We start from the raw sequence: 10,542 nt of genomic DNA on the forward strand, positions 1-10,542 counted from the left end.
TTGAGCCACCCATCTGAGGGCCACCTGACCCTTCCTTTGTCTGATCCTTCACAGCAAAGGAGCCCAAGCAAAATCTGCTAGAAGGGTCTCCTCTCTTCTTCCCTCCCTTATCACCTCTACTTCGAGGCTATACAGCTCTCAGGCCCCCCAGCTTCCAGTCCTGCTTCTGCCCATCCAGCCTGTCAATAGGAGCCAGTGATCTTTCTAAAATGCAAATTCTTGGGGCATCTGGATGGCTCAGTACGTTAAGCATCTGCCTTCGGTTTAAGTCATAATCCCAGGGTCCTGGGATTGAGCCTCATGTTGGGCTCCCTGCTCAGTGAGGAGTCTGCTTCTCCCTCTGCCCCTCCCCACTGCCCATTCTCTCTCTCTCTCAAATAACATCTTTCAAAATAAATCTTAAATAATAAATAAAATAAAATGCAAATTGTTATCACATACATACCAGTGAAAACCCTCTAACTCCTCTAAGGTTCCATCCATACTCCTCAGCACACCTCACTCCCCCCTGGCCTCTAGCTCTCCCTGGCACGTCCCTTGGTCTCTCCCCTCTGCATCCATACCCCTCCCTCTCATCTGTCCAAGTCACCCTGGCCTCCGCCCCTTCTTTACCTGCCCAACTTTTCTCCAGCCTTCCAGGCTCAGTGCAGGGCTGATGGCTCCTGGGGACCCCAAACACACTCACCTTGATTAAGTGGCCTTCCTCTGTGCTAACATCAATCACAGAGTCCATTTAGCTATATATCAATCATATACTTCCTAATTCCTTCACCAGGAAGCAATGAACAACTTGGAGCCAGGGACAGTGATTTTTATGCTTTGTTCCCAGCACCAAACTTAAGGGACTTGCCCAGAACAACACTCATAAATGGTTCCACAGGGATTGTGCCAGAACCTCACCAGACAGGAAGCCCCTCCCTCTGCCTCCAGCCTGTAGAAAGCTCACTCATGAAATCTTTTATTTTTCCAGTATTGAGATTTTATTGAAGTTTGATTTGCCAACATATAGTATAACACACAGTATATCCCATCAAGTGCCCCCCTCAGTGCCCGTCACCCAGTTACCCCATCCTCCCACCTGCCTCCCCTTCCACTACCCTTTGCTTGTTTCCCAGAGTTAGGAGTCTCTCATGGTTTGTCACCCACTCTACTTTTTCCTACTCATTTTCCCTCCTTTCCCCTATAACCCCTTTCACTATTTCTTATATTCCACATGTGAGTAAAACCATATAATGATTGTCCTTCTCCAATTGACTTCACTCAGCATAATACCCTCCAGTTCCATCCACGTCGAAGCAAATGGTGGGTATTGGTCCTTTCTGATGGCTGAGGAATATTCCATTGTATACATAGACCACATCTTCTTTATCCATCATCTGTCGATGGACACCGAGGCTCCTTCCACAGTTTGGCTATTGTGGCCATTGCTGCTAGAAACATCGGGTGCAGGTGTCCCGGCGTTTCATTGCATCTGAATCTTTGGGGAAAATCCCCAGCAGTGCAATTGCTGGGTCGTAGGGCAGGTCTATTTCTAACTCTTTGAGGAACCTCCACACAGTTTTCCAGAGTGGCTGCACCAGGTCACATTTGCACCAACAGTGCAAGAGGGTTCCCCTTTCTCCACATCCTCTCCAACATTAGTTGTTTCCTGTCTTGTTTATTTTCATCATTCTGACTGCTGTGAGGTGGGATCTCATTGTGGTTTGGATTTGTATTTCCCTGATGGCCAGTGATGCAGAGCATTTTCTCATGTGCTTGTTGGCCATTTGTATGTCTTCTTTGGAGAAATTTTTGTTCATGTCTTTTGCCCATTTCATGATTGGATTGTTTGCTTCTTTGCTGTTGAATTTAATATGTTCTTTATAGATCTTGGATACGAGCCCTTTATCTGATATGTCATCAGCAAACGTCTTCTCCCATTCTGTAGGTTGTCTTCTAGTTTTGTTGACTGTATCTTCTGCTGTGTAGAAGCTTTTTATCTTGATGAAGTCCCAATAGTTCATTTTTGCTTTTGTTTCCCTTGCCTTCATAGATGTATCTTCCAAGAAGTTGCTGTGACCAAGTTCAAAAAGGGTGTTGCCTGTGTTGTCCTCTAGAATTTTGATGGATTCTTGTCTCATATTTAGAAATTCCATCCATTTTGAATTTATCTTTGTGTATGGTGTGAGGGAATGGTCTAGTTTCATTCTTCTGAATGTGGCTGTACAATTTTCCCAGCACCAGAAATGGGCCCTCAACTCTATGGTCAACTAATATTCAACAAAGCAGGAAAGAATATCCACTGGAAATCTTTCATTTTCACATTAAAAGTATCTTGATGTCAAGAAGACAATCATGGAAAACTTTTAATTTCATTTCATTTTACTTTGTCATGAGGACTCAATTAGATTTGGATTTCACAGGAGTGAATTGGGAAAAAGTATTCCACTGAAGGTCAGGAGAAATGGGTCTGTTCTTGAGTTCTTCCATTAAATGCTGCATGTTCTTGTGCCAATCACCTAACTTATTTGGGCTTTGGTGCATTTATCTTTCAAATAAAAGGACTGTGTTAGCAGGTGATAATAATGCATGCACTCATTATAGCCACCTGCTACATTTTAGGCTTTATTCAACATATGATCTCATCCCCCCCAATAACACCATTTTCCAAACAACTAAAGTGAGACTCAGAGACTAAATATTTGTACCATCTGGTGCTGGTAAAGCAGTGCCTAGGAGAGTGGAGCAGGATGTTGTGCCTCACTCCTCTGTAAATCACTAAATCCCACTTCAAAAAATTGCTGCTTTACCAATCCCCTCAAGGCTATGACACCTGCACTGTCAGCCCTCGCAGGTCAAACTGTGCCAGACCCCCCATGTCAGTCTGATTCACTTAATTCTGCTCTTTCCTCTCTGCAACTCTGTCTAAAAGGGACTTGCAGCTCTGAAATTCTGTGGTTCTTATATAACCCCTGAATAATTCTTATTCAGCCCTTTACCCCACCTCTTCCCCTTCTATCTCAAACTCCCAGATGGAGAGATGGAATGGTATGGGATGGCAATCTCCAATTTCCTGGAAACTGCACACCTCAAAAATAGCCTGAGCCAAGTGTGCATCCCAGTTTTCCCAGGGGCAAGCCAGCCAGGAGGAATGGCTCAGCCTGAAAAGAGCAAGAGGAAGCAAGAATCCAACCTCCAAAGCAAACTCTAAACTCTGGGATTAAAGCAATGGTGCTGTTTGAGGCAGGAGGCTTTTAGGTGGGCAAGGACAAGTATTTGAACAAGCCTCTCCAACCCTCGAAGACCGTGGTTTTGTTCTCACACTGACCTCGATGTAAGGAAACAGAAGCCACAGCCAGGGAAATGGAGCATCTTGGCAGCCCCCATCATTGGTTTCTCAGAATTGCTGTGTCTTCTTCCAAACGAACCTCAGGAGAACCACAATTTTAAAACTTACTTCATCTGGGAGAGTCAAAATTATTTTGGCAGTTCTCTGGAAGGGGAAAAAAAGACAACTAATCCCTTCCCTACTCCCTCCCCATGACAAAAAGAAAAGTTACAACATAAGGCATATTGGAGCCAGTTACAGAAATACATTTGAAGATCTGCAGTGTTGCACAATGTGCAAATTTGGAGAAGTTTAATTTTGAGGCTAAGTAAATGTCTGGAGACTTTATTTAAAACGTCCCTTTGTTTTTGCCCAGCCAAACTGGCACCTCAGCATCACAGAAGAGGCCTTTGTTTCCTCCATGACATCAGGACACTCTGGGTACAAAGAACAACCATCAGGGAATCTTAGATGAGCAGAAAGATTATTTCTATTTTAAGGGCCTGTGGCTGTACCTCTGCTTCCTGCAGGGTTAGAAGGGCATTAAGCAGGCTGTACCCTACAGGTTGCCTTAGTTAAATATATACATTCAGCATGATTAATATACAATTTGACAAGCCTCCCCATAATTTATCTGAAGCAAAATCTCAAGCTTGCATAACATTATCATACATTTGCATCTCTAATGCCATATCATTTAATATTACTACACATTAAGAAAGGCATATCAAAACTGGAAATATCCCAAGGAGGTCAATTAAAGTGTTGGGAGAGACTTTCATATGATAATAATTTGAAAAAAATGATGACAGAGCACAAACGATTAAAATATGTAATATCACAAAGGGTAATAGGAGCCATGTGTGAACATGTTCAACAAGTTCCAAAATGCCTGGGCAGAGGGTTGCACTGTAAACCCCAAGGAGGTCATTTAGCATAAGTAAAAGAAGGAATGGATAACAAATAAAGGACACACAAAGTTCAGACCCCTCAAGCTGTGTTCATTCTGCTGGTCCTGCTCATTTACTCATTCATCGATCCATCCTTGTATTGAGTCAGAGACTATGTAGGGAGCGCAGTCCCCTCCCTCAGGGTCTTCAGGACCTCAGGAGAAACAGAGTTCAAGCCAATTATACAAACATTTGAAAGCACCTACTAACTGCCAGGAGTTGTACCAAGGAATGCCCACAGGAGAGATTCTGTGACTGAGGTTAGCACCGGGGTCATGCAAGCACATAGAAATGATCAACAGGGCCAGACAAGGTGCACTGAGAGGGTCCAAAAGGGCTCCTAGGGGAGGCCATGGTGAATGGAATTTCAAAGGATGATTAGAAAACAGTACAGTAAGGGGGTAGGGAGGTGGAAGTTTCGATGGATAGAGCACTTCTGCTGACTGCTGCCCTATAACTAAACCCAGAGCCAAAGGCACCCAGACTTTTCAACTGCTTAGCAGCAAACCCTGAGTAGTGGCTTTTCTCCCATCCTCTGAGACCTTTGCTTCCAGCATTTCCCCCAGTTCCACAAGGTATTCCTTACAATTAACCTTTTATTCCACATCATGCATTGTGGGGCTGCTTCTTTGGTTGAACCCTGACTGATAGCAATTATATATAATCTCTCACCTCCCACTTACTACCCAGTGCACCCCATTAAGAATTTTGTTTTCATCTCTCCATGGAAAAGCTTTTGGAGATCCCCTGCAGCCTCAAATTCTCAACCCCTGGCCTAGTATTTGTTTGCATAGAACTTGCTATCTCAGCAGCATTTGAAACCATTGTTGGCTATCCCCTTCATGAGGGTTGATTTTTCTCTCATTTTCTCCTGGCTTTTTCTCTTGTGTATATTTGCTCTCCCCTCTTCTTCTTCCTAACCTCTAATTTTTTGAGTGCCCTAGTGCTTGGATCCTGGTTCTAATCCTTTCCCTGTGGACACTGTCTCCCCACCAGACCTAACCTGGTGTCCAGGCTATAAATGCCATGGCTACTGGGACTATCCAACATCTCCCATCCCCACCTCTTGCCTGAGCTCCAACTCAAATCTGGAGCACTCTTCCTGGTACCTCCAGGGTGATATCTAATAGGCATTGGACCAACCTTCTGCCCCTCAAAATGCACCCCTCTGTGGGTCCCCCACATCTCAGTGAACACTATTACCTAGTTGCTCAGGCCACAATTCTGGAGTTTTCTTGGTTCTTCATTTTCCTCACTAGAGTATTCCTACATTAGCAAGTCCTATATACTACACTCCAAAAATATCCTAAGTAGAACTCTCCACATCTGTTGCCTCCATCCTAACCTGCATCTTCCTTTCTTCTTCAGATGCCTGCATCATCTTCCTAATACCTAACTTAAGGGCTCCTCACAATCTCACCTCTAGCCATCCTTCATCTGTTCAAAACTCCAAATGTTTCCATTGCAATCACCAAAATATTTACACTACCATGCAAGCCACACCTTGCCTACCACCCCATTGCCTACCATAAGCATGGGTTGTCAACCAAACACCTAGCCCATATAGGTACTGGTTTGTGCCAATTCCTTTCCTGCTAACTCAGGAAGGAGCATACAGGAGCATATAGTGCCTTAGTCTACTGAGGCTGCTATAACAAAATACCACAGACTGGGTGCCTTATAAGCAGCAGAACTTTCTTTCTCACAGTTCTGAAGGCTGGAAGTCCAAGATCTTGATGCCTTCTTCCAGGTCACAGATTTCTTGCTGTATGGTACAAAGGGTGAGGGAACTTTTTGAGATCTTTCATAAGGACACGAATCTCATTCATGAAGGCTCCACCCTCATGACCTAATCACTTCTCAAATCAAAGATACCACCTCCTAATATCATCACCCTGTATATTCAATTTTAACATATGCATTCAGGAAACACAAACATTTAGACCATGACATATAGCAAGTGAGAGTTGTGAGAAAATCTGCTGAGGCTTTGAGAAATGTTTTCCTCAGGAGGGGTGTCCCAAGAACAGAAGTCTTCCCTTTTGCTTCTGCATATTGTCATGCTGGATTTGACCCTGGGTTGCTGTAATATTCATCTTGCTTCTTGTCTTAGAATGAAGCAATCACTAAGGACAGCAGCACGTGGCAGAAATATGGAAAGGTTCTGGGTCCTGGTGATGTTGTTTGACTCTCAATCCCATGGCTTTAGGGCCCACCTATTTCTAGACTTCCTAAAATAATAAATCATATATTTCCTTATGGTTTAAGTCTATCTGAGTTGGGGTTTCTTTTGATGCACCCAAAGGCATCATGACGTTACCTCTTCCTTCATTGCCCTTGCAACCACTGGCCTTCTTTCCATCTCTAGAACATTACAAACTTGTTCCCATCACAGGACCTTTGTGCTACTTTTTCTTGCTTGAAGTGTTCTGTCCCAGAATACTCACTTACGTTGGGCTTAGTTCAAGTATCATTAGTCAATGGTAACTGCTTGACCTCCTCATTGAAGTAGACTCTTACCCAAGACTCCTTCTGTTTTATTTCCCTGTTTTCTTTCTCACAGCCTTTGTCATTACATTATATTATTTGTCTACAGGTTTATTTTCTGCTCCTCTGCCAGAACGTAAACTCCATTAGGGTAGGAACATGGTCTTGTTCATTGTGCAGCATGCAGATTAGAGCCTGGTTTAGTGATTGTTCAGTAAATGTCTTTGAGAGGGCACCTGGGTAGCTCAGTGGTTGAGCATCTGCCTTTGGCTCAGGTTGTGATCCTGGGGTCCTAGGATTAAGTCCCACATCAGGTTCCCCATAGGGAGCCTGCTTCTCCCTCTACCTATGTCTCTGTCTGTGTGTGTGTGTGTGTGTGTGTGTGTCTCATGAATAAATAAATAAAATCTAAAAATAAAATAATAAAGCTTAGAATGGCATAGGCCTAGAAAAAGCACCAAAAAATCTTTAAAAAATAATAAATAAAGTCTTTGGAATGAATAAAATGTGACATAAGAACATGGCAGATTAAAGAACTACAAGTATGGGATGCTGGTTGAGTGTCTGCTTTTGGCTCAGGGTGTGATTCCAGGGTCCTGGGATCAAATCCCATATCGAGCTTCCTGCAGGGAGTCTGCTTCTCCCTCTGCCTGTGTCTCTGTGTCTCTCTGAATAAAAAGATAGAATTAAAAAAAAAAAACAGGTATTTCTGTGTGCTGTGCTGAGGGGAGTGACAAGGGTATAATAGAGAACAGGATGGAATTAAAGATAAATGCCAAGTAGTTAAGAGCTTTGTGTTTTATCCTAGAATTAATGAAAAGCTATTGATTTTTAAGAAGAGCATAATAGGTTCCTGGCATGGACATCAGTGTAGGTGATGGTTACAGCTTCCCTCGTGTCCACATTAGCTCCCTGGCTGCTCCATCCACGCAGAGCTGCCACCTCTGTCATTGCCCCTTTTATCTCTCACTGGTTCAAAATGAAGCTGTTGTCATTTCTGTAGGCTAACTTGGCCAGAAAACCAAGCAGGAAGTGCAGCAGGAGGTGGAAGAATGGGTGGTATTGGGCAACAAACAGGCACACCTGAGCATGGTTCTGGTTGGTGAGAATCCTGCCAGCCACTCCTACGTCCTCCACAAAATCAGACCAGCTTCAGAAGTGGGAATCAACAGTGAAATAACTGTGAAACCAGCTTCAGTTTCAGACGAAGAATTATTGAATTTAATCAATAGACTAAATAATGATGATAACTAGATGGCCTCCTTATTCAGCTGCCTCTTCCAGAGCACATTGATGAGAGAAAGATCTGCAATGGTGTTTCTCCAGAAATGTTGATGGCTTTATGTAATCAACTCAGGTGAATGTGTTAACAGTGGCACCATAGGGTGTCTGGGAAATAATTAACTGACTAAGGAAGAATGTGGTTGTGGCTCAGAGGTCAAGAAATGTTGGAATGCCCATTGCGATGCTACCACACACACGGGGCACACGAACACTCTGGAGGTGATGCCACTGCTACAATATCTCATCAATACACTCCCAAAGAGCAACTGAAGAAATGTACGGTTCTTGCAGAAATTGTGATCTCTGCTGCAGGCATTCTCAATCTGATCACAGCAGATACAATCAAGGAGGGAGCTGCACTCATCAATGTGGGAATAAATAGAGTTCAAGATCCCATCCTGTCTAAAGCCAAGTTGGTTGGAGATGTCGATCTTGAAGGAATCAGAAAGAATGCCAATTACATCACTCCAGTCTGGGGCTTGGTCCCATGACAGTGGCGATGCTAATGAAGAATACCATTATTGCTGCAAAAAAGGTGCTGAGACTTGAAGAGCGGGAAGTATTGAAGCATGGAGTAACAACCAATTAACTGTTATGTTTTCTGTCATGAACGACATTCCAAGCCAATTCAAGACACAAAACAGGTCAATTTTTTATTTTATTGAAATGGTTTAAAATTATGCTTTGTATTTGTTGAAAGCTTAAATGGGTCTGTACAGCTCAGTACCTCACCACAAAGCATGCCAGTATCATGCTGGGTCATGTGATCCAGCCAAGACAAGCCATTAATGTAGTGATAACAGGAAGGACATTGTCCCATTGAGTACAGATGCTTAACTTTGTCAAGTCAGTTAAGTTAAAATTTGCCTTTTCTAGGATTGTGTTTCCCAAGTGCTATTCCAGTAAGAGTTGGTATTCACTTCAGGTTCCAAACCTTTTGAGTTCAACTGGTCAAATCAAAGGAAAGATGTTGCTAGAGAAAATTAGAGAAAAAGGTGAAAAGGAAGAAATGGTAATTGAGTAGGAAAAAGTATTCTAATTTACGTACATATTGTATGTAAAAACTACCTGTTAATGGTGTCCTGAGCTGTCATTTCATGGCTTAGTTAGTCACTGGGAAGATATTTAGGGTAGTTCCACATGCTGTTAGTCTTTGTTCCATGTGTGTTACATTCATGTGGTCTCCTCATTATTTTCTAGTATTGAAAGACTTATTTTATAGATTATTTGTGTAAATTGTCATATTTGGCTTTTCCTCTACCCTTAAACTTCATTGTTACATCTTTGTATTGTTGGGGGTGTATGTATGGTTTCCTTGGCCTATCTTGAAACTTATTTTTGAAAAACAAAATTTGGCTTGATAATCATTAGGGAAGTTTGTATAAGTATGCAACTTACTTTTCCACCAAAGACTTGTCAGCAATTGCCAGCTTTTCTCGGATGTACCAGTTGGCTTTCCCGAATGGGTTTTTGAGAACTTGAGTTAATTTATTTTTTTTAATAATAAATTTATTTTTTATTGGTGTTCAATTTGCCAACATACAGAATAACACCCAGTGCTCATCCCGTCAAGTGCCCCCCTCAGTGCCCGTCACCCATTCACCCCCACCCCTGCCCTCCTCCCCTTCCACCACCCCTAGTTCGTTTCCCAGAGTTAGGAGTCTTCATGTTCCGTCTCCCTTTCTGATATTTCCTACCCATTTCTTCTCCCTTCCCTTATATTCCCTTTCACTATTATTTATATTCCCCAAATGAATGGGACCATATAATGTTTGTCCTTCTCCGATTGACTTAAGAACTTGAGTTAATTTAATCAAACTTTCTGATTAAAAGGGTGTTTTTGCGTTTGTTTCACTTTTTTAAAAAAATAAAACACTTCTGATTGGTGTGGGGAGTGGGGAAGGAGCATAATACAATACTGTATAAGGTATTCAACAGAAACAAGAGAAGGGATGGGGTAACTGGGTGATGGGCATAAGGAGGGCGCTTGATGTAATGAGCACTGGGTGTTATATGCAATTGATGTATCACTAAACTCTACCTCTAAAACTAAAAAAGAGAGAGAGAGAGAGAAAAACAAGACTAGAAGCAGAGAGATTGTTAGAAAACTATTTCACTAGCCAAGCCCTAGAAGTGTGATCCAAACCAAGACAGTGACTTTGAGATTAGACAGCCACAAAATAGGTTTTGATCATGAGACATTAGTAACAAAGAATTTGCAGGGCTTCATTCCCCGTAGAGTATGAAATAAAAAGTGGAGACAACTTCCTGTTTTCTGAATGGACAGAAGGTGTTGCCAATCATGAAGATGAGGACTAGAATTGGAAGGACTGATCTGGGTTTGGGGAAAATGAGTCTGATTCTGAATATGTTGAATTTGAGATGTATATGACACCACATGATGATAGCCAGTTGCAGCTGGAAGTATAGGTTTGGAGCTCAAAAGCACAGTTTGCGTTAGAAATATGGCATGTAGATTGGATTTTTTTCATTAATTTTTATTTATTTGACAGA

The 10,542-nt window shown here is 42.4% G+C and overlaps 1 pseudogene; it reads left to right on the forward strand.

Annotated features, from left to right (window-relative positions):
* The first annotated feature begins 4,166 nt into the window (after window positions 1-4,166).
* Window positions 4,167-8,617, forward strand: LOC121498642 (annotated as a pseudogene).
* The last annotated feature ends 1,925 nt before the right edge of the window (window positions 8,618-10,542 follow it).

The sequence above is a fragment of the Vulpes lagopus genome, chromosome 9, assembly GCF_018345385.1.
Source record: "Vulpes lagopus strain Blue_001 chromosome 9, ASM1834538v1, whole genome shotgun sequence".
Taxonomy (NCBI): Eukaryota; Metazoa; Chordata; class Mammalia; order Carnivora; family Canidae; genus Vulpes; species Vulpes lagopus.